General features: G+C 42.7%; 1 pseudogene across 1 annotated transcript in view; it reads left to right on the forward strand.

Moving 5' to 3' along the window:
- Positions 1-19,272, forward strand: part of LOC145782499 (serine/threonine-protein phosphatase PP1-gamma catalytic subunit A pseudogene) — a 202,139-nt pseudogene that overhangs the window by 20,444 nt on the left and 162,423 nt on the right. The gene's annotated exons all lie outside the window — the stretch shown is intronic.

Consider the following 19,272-nt stretch of genomic DNA (forward strand, 5'->3'; position numbering starts at 1 on the left):
TTTGACAAGTCCAAGCCCGCAAGCCTTTGATCTTTATTTTTCTTACACAGAACTAAAAAACAACGCACTTCTTACGGCCTACAAAAGAAATGACGCTAGAAAAAAGGCGATTTTGTGAGAAATCAGAGTTGAAACAGCCTACTTGGGTTCAAAAAACACATATCACTCATGTAAGACTCCTGTTTCTCTTCCAATCTTCGATTTTACGCTGCATCGCTTGTGGGACAGTCGCGGTGCTGAAACTGCACACAGACATTCTGAAAAAAAAATTGAAAAGCATGTCACCAGTGCTGAAAACCAGTCGGTCTTAATGACCAACTTACTGCTTACTCCACAAAGCTCTGACAAATTTAGTTGTTATGTCACATTAAAATGCCTGCGCTTTTTACGAATAAACAAATATGAATCTCTCACTGATTTGATGATCGGTACTGTAACTTCAGCTTTATCAACTGTAACTTGTCCATCAATCAACTCTAACTTGCCTATTGCCTCATTCCAAAGTGGACCTACAACGCACTAGGATTTCTCTTCTGTAGCCTACGCACGTCTGGTCTGCTGATTTAATGAACAACTTTTCTGTCAAAATTCTATCCGTCGGAAAATCAGTTTGCAGACATTGCATTAACGTAAAAAAAATGTTGATTTACTGGCTGGGTATGGCTTGCTGAGTAGCTATCTGAAAACGATGTTCTCTTGTGCCCACAGATCAGTTTATTTTTATATATGTAACTTATTTTTACCTTTACTTTCACAATGACTTACAGTACTTGTACCACGCTTTTATTGTTTTATTTCTTTCTAACTACTTTGCGAAGCTGAAAACAAAATTAGCCTAGATTGTTCACGGCTGACTTCTGAGTAACTTTGAGAAAACTAATAAGCCAAGACTAGGCTGAGTTGACCATCAAACTTGATAGATCTAGCGATCGTGCGTCAAATTAATTAGGCTAAGGGCACACTTGGGACCTGGTTTCAAATTTCAAGTGGTAAAAAGTCTAGGTATAGGCTACTGACGCTTAAGCTTAAAGGGATGAGGAAGAATGGGCTCAAGCTCAGTGTAGATCAGATGTTTTCAATCTATTTTTGTCGTAGCCATTTTTCATTTGTGAATGTTGTTCGCTACTTTACACAAATTATTTTAGTCAGCATTTTCAGTAGACCTGACTTAATAAAAAAATTAGGTTGAACTTTATCGATATTAAAACCTAAATAGTGAACACAATAACTAATAGCCTATACAAATCAGTACTTCTGCAGTCTTCTGCACGCAGTGAGGTACTGCAGATAGAAAGAATTTTTTAGAGAAGTGGGCATTGGACAAACGAAACTGCTGAGGGAGCATAGCTTTAAAATTTTAAATAAAGCCTTTGTTTAAAAATGTAGCCTAGGGCCTAGCTACTAAATGCTTTATGAAACATTTATGGACCGTTGTTCCAGACGGTTGTTCGCCTGGTCAAACGTCATGTAGAAACCGTTCAAGTCTACTGAATATTACGTCATGGAAATTCCTAAAACATGAGCCAAAATTGCATCATCGATCGCAAGACTTGTGTCAAACCTGTTGAAACCGGTTTAAACCTGTTTCAGTTTGAGACCTGTTTGGACATGAAATATTGCGTCACAAACTGCTCTCGTGCCTTTGAGTTATCACAAATTTTTCTGATTCATTCTTGAAGTTGTTTGTTGGAAGTCGGTCGCACATTTAACTGGTTTATTTGGTGCTTGCTAGCTGGACAAATTCTCCGTCTTTTATCCAAGTAATCTGTATCGTAGTGACAGTTTTGAGGTGTAAGGCGTTGCACCAGTCATTTCGATAGCCGCGGGCTAATTTTACAGAAATACACTGTTTGAAAAGAAGTTCAAGTGTGTGTTTCTTCGGTCATTATATACAGACGAACGGATTCGGGAACTTTATGTTAAAATTTTCCCAAGAAGAGATTATGGTTTACCGCTGTGACCATAAAAAATAAAAGACGAGTTCTTGTCAGTTGGTAGGCCAAGAAGAAATTAAAGCAAAAAAAATAAAAGACGATATTTGTCAGTTGGTAGGTCAAGAAGAAATTAAAGCAAAAAAAATAAAAAATAAAAGACGAGTTCTTGTTAGCTGGTAGGCCAAGAAGAAATTAAAGCAAGAAAAATAAACGACGAATTTGTTAGCTGGTAGGCCAAGAAGCACTTGAAGGCATAAAATTAAACGACGTGTTTGTTGTCAGCTAGTGCAGAAGAACTAATTAGAAGTACAAGAAATAATAAAAGAAGATTTGTTGGTTGGTAGTCTACACTCTTACAGAAGCAAAGAAAAGTGAAGACATTTCTTCTCAGTTTGGTACAGAAGAAAAATAACTTTGACAATCATTGGCAAGAAAGAAGATTAAAAGACAATCCATCTGTGCTTGTAGATTCAAGTGGAAGAATCCAAGCAAGTTTGTGGACTTTAGGACTTCATACTCGTACAGCTACGGTATCGTGCATTTAAATTCTTTTTTGTATTTTTACGGTCTTTGCAGTTAAGTTTTTTATAACTACTGTAGCCTAATAATTTTGTGTGTTTGTGTAACTTCATTTTTTTAATTGTTAATTTAGCCCCAACATTTAATATGTCTACACTCGGTGGCGACAAGGACTCGACCGCCGTCGACTCGACTGAGTTTAAGCCTGATGATGTTCTTTGCGGTCGGGCAGGCCATTCTGGGGAGGGACCCATTAACGATGAGGCTAAGTCAGTTCGAGAGGCCCGGCATCTTAGACGGGATATTTTGACTCAAATTGGGGAACTTTCTGTAGCCCTAGGTTCTTTGAGTGATAAGCAGGAACTGTTAATTTTTAGATCTAAGTTATCTACTTTAGAAGAGGAATTACGGCATTTCCATGCTCTTTTGACTAAAATCTTTAACTCTGCAATCTTGGCAGAACTTCGTGATAGGGTAGATCCCGAATTTAACTCGTTAAAAAATAACTTTGAACAAAAAGAAAGTGAGTTCTCAGATATGTTGGATGCTGACATACATCCTGAGGATAGCGCCTCAAATGTAAGCACTAGGATGTCTAGGACTTCGTCTCGGATAGTGGCACAAATTAACCTGCAGCTAAGACGAGAGGAGCTCCAGATACAAGCTGAGGCCGAAGCGAGAGCTGCTGAGGCTGCCGCGAGAGCTGAGGCCATTCGAGCTGAGGCTGCCGCGAGAGCTGAGGCCGAAGCGAGAGCTGCTGAGGCTGCCGCGAGAGCTGAGGCCGAAGCGAGAGCTGCTGAGGCTGCCGCGCGAGCTGAGGCCATACGAACTGAGGCTGCCGCGAGAGCTGAGGCCATACGAACTGAGGCTTCCGCGAGAGCTGAGGCCGAAGCGAGAGCAGCTGAGGCCGCCGCGAGAGCTGCTGAGTTCGCACTCAAAGACGCTCAGTTGAGGGCTGAACAACGTAAAGAGGTAGTTTTAGCTGAATATCGATCAGAGGTGGGCTCTCGGCGTAGCTCTAAGAAGGGCTCTTCTAGGCATTCCAGAAATGAACATCAATCGCAGTTTAATTTACATAACCTTTTCCAAACGCCCGTTCAACCTGTGAGTGGACCAGGGCAATCCACACGTTTTCCAGCTGTTTCAGGAGGTCTCGGGGCCGCGGCTAAGGGTCTTCCGAATGCTGTAGAGCCAAGGTCTGCGAATTACAACCGAACTCCTCCACCAGAGCGTACAGGTCACGGGCCGCCATTAGTAGTAATGCTTTGCCCCCTTCACAGTTTTCTGCGCCGCTAGGTTTTGGTCGCCCAGCTACACGTAATTTGAGTGGTTGTGAGAGGCGTATCGCGTCTCCTGATTTTAACGTGTGTGAGGATCGTGATCGGGCTGTGCACGTGACTGAGCCCACTCAGCCCCTTAAGGGATATAGCTTGTCTTCTCCCGCTAAATCGAGTTCTCAACAGCAGGATTGCTTTTTTGAATACCAAAATAGTAGGACGTTTTTCGATAAGGCGGCCTTGATTGGCTACGATGGTAATAATATGCCATTTATCTTCTTTAAAAATCGTGTTACGGCCTTAATGGCAGCTTCGCCCTTTAAGGGGACTTGTTTGACTTTGTTACAAGCAGCTTGTGTTAGAACAGCTGCGCAAACGATTGCTAATTTGGTTTCTGACACCCCTGGCTTGTCAGAGGAAGACAGGATAGAAATGTCGTTAGCTCGCTTGTCCCAGCGTTTTGGGGTTCGTGGAGGTCTTTTTGCAGAACCGGAAATTAGAAAGTATCGCTATGGTAGCAAATTGACTTCGACCTCTTCCAGTGATCTGAAAGAGTTTAAAGATGAATTATCGCAGTGTTTGCTTTACGCGCAAGCTTATGGTCAGCGTGACAAATTAGAAGGACGTTTTGTTTTGGATTTGGCTAAGCGACTCCCGTTTGACGCTAAGCAGCGTTATCTTGACTTTTTAGGTGATCAGTATGGTGGCACTGATGAGCCTACTTTTCAGAGTTTGTTTGAATTTGTAGTACGGGAGGAAACGCGTAAGTCGACTGATTTTAGCATTATGCTAATGGGCGATTCTGGTGAGTCGCAGCATTTTAAAAAGTTTGGCAAAGGAAAATTGCCTTCATGTCCGGTTAGGCAGACGTCTGTAAAACCCCATGATGATGTGATGTCAGGGAGTTCGCAGTACTCGACTGTTGTTGGCGCACCGCGCGGTGGTGAAGCCAGACGTAAAAACCTACCGGCATGCATTTGTTGTTCGTCACGTGGTCAAGTTGAATATCATTTTTTGTCTAATTGTAAAGAATTTTTGCGCTTGACACCTAAAGATCGGAGAGATGTCATTGTGAAAGCTGGCAAATGCTTGAATTGTTTGCGCCAGCATATGGTTAGGGATTGCGTTCATGCAAATAACTGTCGTAAGTGTGGGCCTAACAACGATAGGAAACACTATTTTCTTCTGCATGATTTTTATGTGACGTCACATGATTCTCTGGATTCTGTTGGGAAAGATGATGCTCGTGCCAGAGTTCCTGTGCGTAATGTTAAGATTGGAAATGTTAAAGCAGCCTTTAACCGCGTTACTGCTGCTCGTGTTTTGAATCCAATGACTGGCAAATCGAAGTTGGTGTATTGTCAGCATGATCCTGGTTCGCAGTTGACGTTTGTTTCGAGTGACTTGGTGTGTGAACTTGATCTTAAACCGTACGATAAAGCGTCGTTTAAAATGGATACCCTGGCTGGTCGTAAAGCTACTTGTGCTGACCTTGTCAAACTCAACATCCAGTCGTTAGAGACAGATGAACTGTTTTGTGATATAACTTCGGTGGTTAACCCAGCTTGGGCTGATGATGTTAAAACTTTACCGCATAAACAAGATTTAAATGGTTTCCGTCATTTTCATGACGTGAATATGTTTCATTTGAATGATTGTAGTACTGTCCCAGCCAGCAAGCCCATATGGGCCCCATATACTATTTTAATGGGCTTGTGGGCATGTGGGTTTTATGTGGGTTTTTTTGTTTTTGCCATATGCGCCCAATGTGGGCTTTCTTGCAGAATGTGTTGCTAAATGACAAGGTGGAATATAAAACTTCCAATCTTCAAATGCGTGATCATATAAATGCATTTTAAGAAATTTAGCCACATAAAATTATTGATCATGGGCTAAGCATGAAATATTGATGGGCTTCCCACTTTGTTTATGGGCAGACCATGGGCTGCCCACTTTGTTTATGGGCAGACCATGGGCTGCCCACATTTTTTATGGGCAAAACATGGGCAGCCCACATTTTTTATAGGCAGATCATGGGCTACCCACATTTTTCATGGGCAGGCCATGGGCTGCCCACATTTTTTATGGGCAGACCATGGGCTGCCCACATTTTTTATGGGCAGACCATGGGCTACCCACATTTTTCATGGGCAGGCCATGGGCTGCCCACATTTTTTATGCGCAGACCATGGACTGCTCACATTTTTTATGGGCAGACCATGGGCTACCCACACAGTGATTCAAAGGTTTGTGGGCAACCCATACTAATATGATATACACCTCGATCAGCATTTGTCTAGACTTTGAGATTTTTTAGTTGCCTCAAACGACTTTTGTTGATCTTTTAAACAAACACAAAATGAAATTGAACAAGCAAAATTACTGGAGGCACCTTGCTATGCATTGCGCAAAGCTCACTGCTTGCAGTTGGAGCACTTTGGCAAGGTTAGCAGTAGTACTATTTTTTGTGTTTACGTACCACAAATAGGAAAATGTCACATGGACCTATATACCTACTCGTGCGTTGTTGATCAAAATAAAACAGTTCATCATCGTGTGCACTGTCTGCAGTTGACGCTCTTGGCTTACGCCGATTGAGCACTTTACTGGGGGCACCTTGCCATGCGTTGCGCAAAGTTCACTGCTTGCAGTTTGGCACTTTGGCATCTGTCTGCAGTTATATACCTGATATACATATGGGCAGCCTGTATTAGATTTATGGGTTACATATAGGCAGCCCATATTAGATTTGTGGGTTGAGTGTGAGCAACCCATAAATGAATATGGGCAGCCTATATGGGGGCAATGTGATGCCCGCGGACACAATGTGTATGGGCCCCATATGGGCATCTCACATGGGGCCCGTACATCAGCCCATATGGGTCCCCATGTGGGGCCCATATAGGCTTGCTGGCTGGGGTAGATGTACTGATTGGCAACGACAACGCTTATTTGATGTGTGCAAAAGAAGAGCGTGTTGGTGAAAATCGTAGTGAACCACATGCTTTGCTCACTCCTCTCGGTTGGTTGGCTTGTGGTGGTAAGTCACCCTTAGATGAAAGCGTTGCTAAAGTGTGCAGAGTGCAGACGTCTTCAGAGTCGGATGTCATCTCTGGCTTTCAGCGTAAAATTGAGTCTCGTGATATGGAAATAGCAGACCTGAATAAAGTCATTCAGGATTTGACGTTGCAAAATGAAACCTGTGAATTGTCTCGCAATGATAAGTTGGCTAGAGAACTTGTTGAACCGAATATTGAGTTGAAAGATGGTCGATTTGAGATACCTGTTCCGTTGAAGGAAGATATTGATCTACCTAACAATTTTGTGTTGGCGTCAGATAGAGTTGCTGCTTTAAGGAAGAAAGCTTTAAAACAACCTGAACTTCGTGATTTCCTTACTGACACCATGAAAGATCTTAAATCAAATGGCTATATTGAGCGTACTGGTGAAGCAGGAAATGTCAAGGGATTTGAATGGTATTTACCGTACTTTGTTACGTCACAATTAAAAAAGCGCATTGTTTACGATGGCAAGTCTGAATTCCGAGGAACTTGTGTTAATGATGTAATGTTTTCGGGTCCTGACTTGTTAAACCCTCTGGTAGATGTCTTGGCTAGATTTCGGCTTGGTAGATTTGGTCTCATGGCTGATGTGACTAAATGCTTCTTTCAAATAAAGTTACCTGAGTCGCAAAGGGATTTGTTTCGTATATTGTGGTTTGAAGATGATGACCTTGAAAATGGTAGGATGGTACCATTTCGTTTTTGTGTACACCCTTGGGGAATAAAGAGTAGCCCGTATATCGCTTGCTTGGCTATAAAGAAAATGATCGAGCAGAATCCCAGCAGTGCTGGTGAATTGACTCTCTGCAATATTGCAAATAATATGTACATGGATGATTTTATATTTTCGGCTGATAGCTTAGAGGAAGCTCAGCAAATCACTCATGAATCAATTGCTTTGTTTGATAGCCGTGGGTTTAAACTTGGTAAGTGGAGTGCTAACAAGGAGGCTATGATTGTCTTGTCAAATTTGGATAATGAGATGCTTTCACCTTTGATTCGTGACATTGACTTTCAGACTGAAAATATGACTTTGCCATCAGCGAAGACATTGGGTTGTGTGTGGCAAACCGAGTCTGACGAGATGCGTATCGCATGTTCCTTAAAGCCCTTAGCTAAACACACGCGCCGAAGTATGCTCAGTCAGCTTGGACAAAATTTTGATCCGCTAGGCTTTGGAGCGCCATTTTTTCTAAAAGCACGCCTTATACTTCAGCAATTGGCGATAGACAAGTTTGATTGGGACACCGAGGTCCCTGATAGCTTTGTTAAAGAGTGGGAGTCGTGGCTTCGCTCTTTGGACCTGCTTAAGGATTTTTCGTTACCGAGATGGTATTTTGCAAACTCTGGTGTGTGCAGTCCGGATGATATTGTTTCATATCAATTGCATGGGTTTAGTGATGCTTCGAATCAAGCTTTCTCTTCTGTTGTTTACTTACGTAGACTGGTTAACGGAGTTCCGAGTGTGTCTTTCGTTCTGGGTAAATCTACCATTGTTGTAAAAAATCAGTTTTCTTGGCCGATAGCTAGGAAAGAGCTTGTTGCCGCTTTGAATACAGCCAGACTCGTGAAGCAGGCCTACGAGGCATTGAAGATGCCCGACTGCCTTAAGTATTTTTGGTGTGATTCTCGTACTGTGTTGCAGTGGGTTAAAAACCCTGATTTACGTTTGAATAAGTTTATTACGCGTCGAGTTGAGCATATTTTATTGTTGTCTGGAGCCCAGGATTGGCGTTTTTGCCCTACCGATATGAACCCAGCTGATGTTGGCACAAGGCCAAATCTTATTACAAAGAAAGAATTTCGAGAGTTGTGGTTAAATGGTTCTAGTCTTCTCTACCAGTGTGAGGAAATTCCATCTGTAGAAAATGCCACTCCAGTACCTGTCCATAGCCTATATCTTCGTGACGAAGAGGAGTCGCTTGACGTTGGACAGGGTGGTCTTCACAGATTGATCGAGGCCGCACCTTCTTTGTATGTTATGAAAAAGAGAATCGCTTATTTGGTTGCTTTTGTTGAATTTTTGTGCTGTAAAACGAGAAAGCGTAGCTTTGTGAAGCCAAAACTGGATGCATCTTATCTTAACAGTGCTTCAGAGTTGGCTGTGAAGTTTGTTCAGAAGAGCGTGTATGGCGATGTGGTACATTTAATGACCAAACGATCGCCGGATGCCCTCGAGGAAGTGATAAAGCGAGGTAGTGTTGGCGCTTCGCAACGTGAGAAGGAACGGTTGAAAGAATTACGTTCACTTAAAAAGTACAGACCTTGTGTAGATGACGCTGGTGTAATCCGCATTGAAGGGCGCTTAAGTAATTCTCCCGAGATCTCTCTTGAAGCAAAGCATCCGATTGTTTTGCCTTCGAAGCACCCCTTCACTAGGCTTGTTGTACTGTCGCATCATAATGGAAATGCGCACTGTGGAGTACAGCACACTTTGTTGTCTACGCGACAGAAGTTTTGGATCGCTAATGGTAATGCCTCCGTGAAGAGGTATCTTAATGACTGTGGTGTATGCGCGATTGAGAAAGCTCGACCTATAAGGCAGCTCATGTCTGATTTACCTTTGTCTCGCACAACTGCGCATAGGAAACCCTTTTTTGATTGCGGCTTAGACTATCTTGGACCTTTAACTTTCGTTGAAGGTAGAAGTCACAAAAAAGCTTGGGGACTCTTGTTCACATGTATGGCATCTCGCGCTATTCATGTTGAGCTGGTTACGTCATTGTCGCTGAGTGATTTTTTACTTGCCTTTACAAGGTTTACAGATTTACGTGGGCAGGTTAATGCTATCTATTCCGACAATGGAAGTACCTTTCAGGCAGCATCTAAGAAGTTACCCGAGTTGATAGGATCAGCTGAATTTCACAACGCCCTGAGACAGAGAGAGATAAACTGGGAATTTATACCTCCGTATGCTCCGGCGCAAGGTGGCGCCTGGGAGGCAATGGTTAAACAATTTAAAATTGCATTTTTTCACATTTTGGACTCTTCAATTCGTAAGCCCAAATTTATTGAACTGCTTACGTACACAGGCAGTGCCGTTCGGATCGTGAACGAACGCCCTTTGGTACCTTTGAGTGACGATCCTAGGGATTTTACTGTCATCACCCCTGCCTCACTTTTGACCCCATACTTAGACCCATACTGTGCTGTTGGGCAACCACATGATCGTGACCAACTAAGAAGGGATTATCGGTTCAATTTGTCACTTTCTCATCAGTTTTGGAGTAAATGGATCGATTTTTACTTGCCAGGTCTTCAGGGCCGGAAAAAATGGCTAAAAATGGCCGAGAATTTGGAGCCTGGTCAACTTGTAATGGTAGGTTCTCTACAGGACATTGGTAAACGTGGGAAGTATCAACTTGGGAGGGTGCATGAGGTAGTTCCACAAATTAAGAAAGGGAAGCCTGTGGTTCGTAGAGCTAAAGTTGCCGTCTGCAACTATGATGAGAGTACGGGGAAAGTGAAAGTAGACTATGTGTTGAGGGATATTTCGCGCCTCGCCCCCGTAAAGAACACTGGTCACAGCGGTAAACCATAATCTCTTCTTGGGAAAATTTTAACATAAAGTTCCCGAATCCGTTCGTCTGTATATAATGACCGAAGAAACACACACTTGAACTTCTTTTCAAACAGTGTATTCCTGTAAAATTAGCCCGAGGCTACCGAAAACGAGGGGGTGCAACGCCTACACCACTTAAACTGTCACTACACAACAGATTACTTGGATAAAAGACGGAACTTTTGTCCAGCTAGCAAGCACTAAGCCAACAGTTAAATGTGCGGCCAACTTTCAAACAATCATTTTACGAATGACCAGAATAGATATCAATATCTCAAATTCACGTAGAAAGTAACTGTGACGCAATAAATGAAAGACAATTATGAAGTCATTCCAACAGGTGTTTAAGCTGATGTAATATTTCCTGTTTAAACAGGCCCAAACAGGTCCAAACAGGTCTTATGAACGATGGTGCAATTTTGGCACATGCTTTAGGAATTTCCATGACGTAATATTCAGTAGACTTGAACGGTTTTATATTACGTTTGATTTGTACAGAGATTGGCCGTAACATAGCGGCCCCTAGTTATGACAGTCTAACATGGCATAACTAAAAAAGAATTGAAGGACAATCGTGAGCCAATGAATAAAACACACGATACACAAATTTTTTGAATCACTCACGTTTAAGTTAATACGCAAATACAAAGGGCATGCAAAGAATGAACAGCAATAAGAATAAACACGACGATACATGAAATTGGTACCATAGGTACACGCTAAATGACGCTATATACAATAGTTGCGATAATAACCGACTGTTCCGGGCTCAGACAAGTATCGGCCACCGCAGACAAAACCAGGCTCAAACCCTAACACTTAGGTGTTCTTTACGGGGGCGAGGCACGAAATATCCCTCAACACGTAGTCTACTTTCACTTTCCCCGTACTCTCATCATAGTTGCAGACGGCAACTTTGGCTCTACGAACCACAGGCTTCCCTTTCCTAATTTGTGGAACTACCTCATGCACCCTCCCAAGTTGATACTTCCCACGTTTACCAATGTCTTGGAGAGAACCTACCACTACAAGTTGACCAGGCTCCAAATTCTCGGCCATTTTTAGCCATTTTTTCCGGCCCTGAAGACCTGGCAAGTAAAAATCGATCCATTTATTCCAAAACTGATGAGAAAGTGACAAATTGAACCGATAATCCCTTCTTAATTGGTCACGATCATGTGGTTGCCCAACAGCACAGTATGGGTCTAAGTATGGGGTCAAAAGTGAGGCAGGGGTGATGACAGTAAAATCCCTAGGGTCGTCACTCAAAGGTACCAAAGGGCGTTCGTTCACGATCCGAACGGCACTGCCTGTGTACGTAAGCAGTTCAATAAAATTGGGCTTACGAATTGAAGAGTCCAAAATGTGAAAAAATGCGATTTTAAATTGTTTTACCATTGCCTCCCAGGCGCCACCTTGCGCCGGAGCATACGGAGGTATAAATTCCCAGTTTATCTCTCTCTGTCTCAGGGCGTTGTGGAATTCAGCTGATTCTATCAACTCGGGTAACTTCTTAGATGCTGCCTGAAAGGTACTTCCATTATCGGAATAGATAGCATTAACCTGCCCACGTAAATCTGTAAACCTTGTAAAGGCAAGTAAAAAATCACTCAGCGACAATGACGTAACCAGCTCAACATGAATAGCGCGAGATGCCATACATGTGAATAAGAGTCCCCAAGCTTTTTTGTGACTCCTACCTTCAACAAAGGTCAATGGTCCAAGATAGTCCAAGCCGCAATCAAAAAAGGGTTTCCTATGGGCAGTTGTGCGAGACAAAGGTAAATCAGACATGAGCTGCCTTATAGGCCGAGCTTTCTCAATCGCACATACACCACAATCATTAAGATACCTCTTCACGGAAGCATTACCATTAGCGATCCAAAACTTCTGTCGCGTAGACAACAAAGTGTGTTGTACTCCACAGTGCGCATTTCGATTATGATGCGACAGTACAACAAGCCTAGTGAAGGGGTGTTTCGAAGGCAAAACAATCGGATGCTTTGCTTCTAGAGAAATCTCGGGAGAATTACTTAAGCGCCCTTCAATGCGGATTACACCAGCATCATCTACACAAGGTCTGTACTTTTTAAGTGAACGCAATTCCTTCAAGCGTTCCTTCTCACGTTGCGAAGCGCCAACACTACCCCGCTTTATCACTTCCTCAAGTGCATCCGGCGATCGTTTGGTCATTAAATGTAACACATCGCCATACACGCTCTTCTGAACAAACTTCACAGTTAAGTCTAAGGCTCTATTAAGATAAGAGGCGTCCAGTTTTGGCTTCATAAAGCTACGCTTTCTCGTTTTACAGCACAAAAATTCAACAAAAGCAACCAAATAAGCAATTCTCTTTTTCATAACATACAAAGAAGGTGCGGCCTCGATCAATCTGTGAAGGCCACCCTGTCCAACGTCAAGCGACCCCTCTTCGTCACGAAGATATAGGCTATGGACAGGTACTGGAGTGAGGTTTTCTACAGATGGAATTTCTTCACACTGATAGAGAAGACTAGAACCATTTAACCACAACTCTCGAAACTCTTTCTTTGTAATAAGATTTGGCCTTGTGCCAACATCAGCTGGGTTCATATCGGTAGGGCAAAAACGCCAATCCTGGGCTCCAGATAACAATAAAATATGCTCAACTCGACGCGTAATAAACTTATTCAAACGTAAATCAGGGTTCTTAACCCACTGCAACACAGTCCGAGAATCACACCAAAAATACTTAAGGCAGTCGGGCATCTTCAATGCCTCGTAGGCCTGCTTCACGAGTCTTGCTGTATTCAAAGCGGCAACAAGCTCTTTCCTAGCTATCGGCCAAGAAAACTGATTTTTTACAACAATGGTAGATTTACCCAGAACGAAAGACACACTCGGAACTCCGTTAACCAGTCTACGTAAGTAAACAACAGAAGAGAAAGCTTGATTCGAAGCATCACTAAACCCATGCAATTGATATGAAACAATATCATCCGGACTGCACACACCAGAGTTTGCAAAATACCATCTCGGTAACGAAAAATCCTTAAGCAGGTCCAAAGAGCGAAGCCACGACTCCCACTCTTTAACAAAGCTATCAGGGACCTCGGTGTCCCAATCAAACTTGTCTATCGCCAATTGCTGAAGTATAAGGCGTGCTTTTAGAAAAAATGGCGCTCCAAAGCCTAGCGGATCAAAATTTTGTCCAAGCTGACTGAGCATACTTCGGCGCGTGTGTTTAGCTAAGGGCTTTAAGGAACATGCGATACGCATCTCGTCAGACTCGGTTTGCCACACACAACCCAATGTCTTCGCTGATGGCAAAGTCATATTTTCAGTCTGAAAGTCAATGTCACGAATCAAAGGTGAAAGCATCTCATTATCCAAATTTGACAAGACAATCATAGCCTCCTTGTTAGCACTCCACTTAACAAGTTTAAACCCACGGCTATCAAACAAAGCAATTGATTCATGAGTGATTTGCTGAGCTTCCTCTAAGCTATCAGCCGAAAATATAAAATCATCCATGTACATATTATTTGCAATATTGCAGAGAGACAATTCACCAGCACTGCTGGGATTCTGCTCGATCATTTTCTTTATAGCCAAGCAAGCGATATACGGGCTACTCTTTATTCCCCAAGGGTGTACACAAAAACGAAATGGTACCATCCTACCATTTTCAAGGTCATCATCTTCAAACCACAATATACGAAACAAATCCCTTTGCGACTCAGGTAACTTTATTTGAAAGAAGCATTTAGTCACATCAGCCATGAGACCAAATCTACCAAGCCGAAATCTAGCCAAGACATCTACCAGAGGGTTTAACAAGTCAGGACCCGAAAACATTACATCATTAACACAAGTTCCTCGAAATTCAGACTTGCCATCGTAAACAATGCGCTTTTTTAATTGTGACGTCACAAAGTATGGTAAATACCATTCAAATCCCTTGACATTTCCTGCTTCACCCGCGCGCTCAATATAGCCATTAGATTTAAGATCTTTCATGGTGTCAGTAAGGAAATCACGAAGTTCAGGTTGTTTTAAAGCTTTCTTTCTTAAAGCAGCAACTCTATCTGACGCCAACACAAAATTGTTAGGTAGATCAATATCTTCCTTCAACGGAACAGGTATCTCAAATCGACCATCTTTCAACTCAATATTCGGTTCGACAAGTTCTCTAGCCAAAATATCATTGCGAGACAATTCACAGGTTTCATTTTGCAAAGTCAAATCCTGAATGACTTTATTCAGGTCTGCTATTTCCATATCGCGAGACTCAATTTTACGCTGAAAGCCAGAGATGACATCCGACTCTGAAGACGTCTGCACTCTGCACACTTTAGCAACGCTTTCAACTAAGGGTGACTTACCACCACAAGCCAACCAACCGAGAGGAGTGAGCAAAGCATGCGGTTCACTACGATTGTCACCAACACGCTCTTCTTTTGCACACATCAAATAAGCGTTGTCGTTGCCAATCAGTACATCTACAGTACTACAATCATTCAAATGAAACATATTCACGTCATGAAAATGACGGAAACCACTTAAATCTTGTTTATGGGGTAAAGTTTTAACATCGTCAGCCCAAGCTGGGTTAACCACCGAGGTTATATCACAAAACAGTTCATCAGTCTCTAACGACTGGATGTTGAGTTTAACAAGGTCAGCACAAGTAGGTTTCTGACCAGCCAGAGTATCCATTTTAAACGACGCTTTATCATACGGTTTAAGACCAAGTTCGCACACCAAGTCACTCGAAACAAAGGTCAACTGCGAACCAGGATCATGCTGACAATACACCAACTTCGATTTGCCAGTCATTGGATTCAAAACACGAGCAGCAGTAACGCGGTTAAAGGCTGCTTTAACATTTCCAATCTTAACATTACGCACAGGAACTCTGGCACCAGCCTCATCTTTACCGACCAAATCCAGAGAATCACGTGACGTCACATAAAAATCATGCAGAAGAAAATAGTGTTTCCTATCGTTGGTAGGTCCACACTTACGACAGTTATTTGCATGATTACAGTCTCTAACCATATGCTGGCGCAAACAATTCAAGCATTTGCCAGCTTTCACAATGACATCTCTCCGATCTTTAGGTGTCAAGCGCAAAAATTCTTTACAATTAGACAAAAAATGATATTCAACTTGACCACGTGACGAACAACAAAAACATGCCGGTATGTCACTACGTCTGGCCACACCGCCGCGCGGTGCGCCAACAGCAGTCGAGTACTGCGAACTCCCTGAAATCACATTATCATGGGGTTTTACCGACGTCTGCCTAACCGGACATGAAGGCAATTTTCCTTTGCCAAACTTTTTAAAATGCTGCGACTCACCAGAATCGCCCATTAGCATAATGCTAAAATCAGTCGACTTGCGCGTTTCCTCCCGTACTACAAAATCAAACAAACTCTGAAAGGTAGGTTCCTCAGTGCTACCATACTGATCACCTAAAAAGTCAAGATAACGCTGCTTAGCGTCAAACGGGAGTCGCTTAGCCAAATCCAAAACAAAACGTCCTTCTAATTTATCACGCTGACCATAAGCTTTCGCGTAAAGCAAACACTGCGACAATTCATCTTTAAACTCTTTCAAATCACTGGAAGAGATAGAAGTCAATTTGCTACCATAGCGATACTTTCTAATTTCTGGTTCTGCGAAAAGACCTCCACGAACCCCAAAACGTTGGGACAAGCGAGCTAACGACATTTCTATCCTGTCTTCCTCTGACAAGCCAGGAGTGTCAGAAACCAAATTAGCAATCGTTTGTGCAGCTGTTCTAACACAAGCTGCTTGCAACAAAGTCAAACGAGTTCCCTTAAAGGGCGAAGCTGCCATCAAGGCCATAACACGATTTTTAAAGAAGACAAATGGCATATTATTACCATCGTAACCAATCAAGGCCGCCTTATCGAAGAACGTCCTACTATTTTGGTATTCAAAAAAGCAATCCTGCTGTTGAGAACTCGATTTAGCGGGAGAAGACAAGCTATATCCCTTAATGGGCTGAGTGGGCTCAGTCACATGCACAGCCCGATCACGATCCTCACATACGTTAAAATCAGGAGACACGATACGCCTCTCACAACCACCCAAATTACGTGTAGCTGGGCGATCAAAAACTAGCGGCGCTGAAAACTGTGAAGGGGGCAAAGCATTACTGCTATTGGCGGCCCCGTGACCTGTACGCTCTGGGGGAGGAGTTCGGTTGTAATTTGCAGACCTTGGCTCTACAGCCTTCGGAAGATCCTTAGCCGCGGCCCCGAGACCTCCTGAAACAGCTGGAAAACATGTGGATTGTACAGGTCCACTTACGGATTGAACAGGCGTGTGGAAAAGGTTAGGTAAATTAAACTGTGATTGATGTTCACTTCTGGAATGCCTAGAAGAGCCCTTCCTAGAGCTACGCCGGGAGCCCAACTCAGAACGATATTCAGCTAAAACTACCTCTTTACGTTGTTCGGCCCTCAACTGAGCGTCTTTGAGTGCGAACTCAGCAGCTCTAGCTTCGGCTCTCGCGGCGGCCTCAGCAGCTCTCGCTTCGGCCTCAGCAGCTCTCGCGTCGGCCTCAGCTCTCGCGGCAGCCTCAGCTCGTATGGCCTCAGCTCGTATGGCCTCAGCTCTTGCGGCAGCCTCTGCTCGTGCGGCAGCCTCAGCTCGTATGGCTTCAGCTCTTGCGATGGCCTCAGCAGCTCTTGCTTCGGCCTCAGCTTGGATCTGGAGCTCCTCTCGTCTTAACTGTAGGTTAATTTGTGCAACTATCCGTGACGAGCTCTCAGACATCCTAGTGCTTACATGTGAGGCGCTATCCTCAGGATGTATGTCAGCATCCAACCTATCTGACAACTCACTTTCTTTTTGTTCGAAGTTATTTTTTAACGAGTTAAATTCGGGATCTACCCTATCACGAAGTTCTGCCAAGATTGCAGAGTTAACAATTTTACTCAAAAGAGCATGGAAATGCCGTAATTCCTCTTCTAAAGTAGATAACTTAGATCTAAAAATTAACAGTTCCTGCTTATCACTCAAAGAACCTAGGGCTATAGAAAGTTTCCCAATTTGAGTCAAAATATCCCGTCTAAGATGCCGGGCCTCTCGAACTGACTTAGCCTCATCGTTAATGGGTCCCTCCCCAGAATGGCCTGCCCGACCGCAAAGAACATCATCAGGCTTAAACTCAGTCGAGTCGACGGCGGTCGAGTCCCTGTCGCCACCGAGTGTAGACATATTAAATGTTAGGGCTAAATTTAACAATTAAAAAATTAAGTTACACAAACACACAAATTACAGTAGTTATAAAAAACTTAACTGCAAAGACCGTAAAAAATACAAAAAAGAATTTAAATGCACGATACCGTAGCTGTACGAGTATGTGAAGTCCAAACGTCCACAAAACTTGCTTGGATTCTTCCACTTGAATCTTCAAGCACAGATGGATTGCCTTTAATCTTCTTTCTTGCCAATAAATGTCAAAGTTATTTTTCTTCTGTACCAAACTGAGAAAAAATGTCTTTACTTTTTAGCTTAAAGTTCTTCAGTTGCCTACCGAGAAGAAATGTCTTTAATTTTCTTTGCTTCTTTAGACTACCAACCAATAAGATCTTCTTTTATTATTTCTTTGCTTCTAAGTGCTTCTGTGCCAAACACTAGACAGAGAATCGTCTTTTATTTTTTATGGTCACAGCGGTAAACCATAATCTCTTCTTGGGAAAATTTTAACATAAAGTTCCCGAATCCGTTCGTCTGTATATAATGACCGAAGAAACACACACTTGAACTTCTTTTCAAACAGTGTATTCCTGTAAAATTAGCCCGAGGCTACCGAAAACGAGGGGGTGCAACGCCTACACCACTTAAACTGTCACTACACAACAGATTACTTGGATAAAAGACGGAACTTTTGTCCAGCTAGCAAGCACTAAGCCAACAGTTAAATGTGCGGCCAACTTTCAAACAATCATTTTACGAATGACCAGAATAGATATCAATATCTCAAATTCACGTAGAAAGTAACTGTGACGCAATAAATGAAAGACAATTATGAAGTCATTCCAACAGGTGTTTAAGCTGATGTAATATTTCCTGTTTAAACAGGCCCAAACAGGTCCAAACAGGTCTTATGAACGATGGTGCAATTTTGGCACATGCTTTAGGAATTTCCATGACGTAATATTCAGTAGACTTGAACGGTTTTATATTACGTTTGATTTGTACAGAGATTGGCCGTAACAAACACCTAAGTGTTAGGGTTTGAGCCTGGTTTTGTCTGCGGTGGCCGACACTTGTCTGAGCCCAGAACAGTCGGTTATTATCGCAATCATTGTATATAGCATCATTTTTTGCGTGTACCTAATACCTATGGTACCAATTTCATGTATCGTCGTGTTTATTCTTATTGCTGTTCATTCTTTGCATGCCCTTTGTATTTGCGTATTAACTTAAACGTGAGTGATTCAAACAATTTGTGTATCATGTGTTTTTATTCATTGGCTCACAATTGTCGTCAATTCTTTTTTAGTTATGCCATGTCAGACTGTCATAACTAGGGGCCGCTATGTTCCAGACGGTTGTTCGCCTGGTCAAACGTCATGTAGAAACCGTTCAAGTCTACTGAATATTACGTCATGGAAATTCCTAAAACATGAGCCAAAATTGCACCATCGATCGCAAGACTTGTGTCAAACCTGTTGAAACCGGTTTAAACCTGTTTCAGTTTGAGACCTGTTTGGACATGAAATATTGCGTCACGAACTGCTCTCGTGCCTTTGAGTTATCACAATTTTTTCTGATTCATTCTTGAAGTTGTTTGTTGGAAGTCGGTCGCACATTTAACTGGTTTATTTGGTGCTTGCTAGCTGGACAAATTCTCCGTCTTTTATCCAAGTAATCTGTATCGTAGTGACAGTTTT

The sequence above is a fragment of the Aplidium turbinatum genome, chromosome 13, assembly GCF_918807975.1.
Source record: "Aplidium turbinatum chromosome 13, kaAplTurb1.1, whole genome shotgun sequence".
Classification (NCBI taxonomy): domain Eukaryota; kingdom Metazoa; phylum Chordata; class Ascidiacea; order Aplousobranchia; family Polyclinidae; genus Aplidium; species Aplidium turbinatum.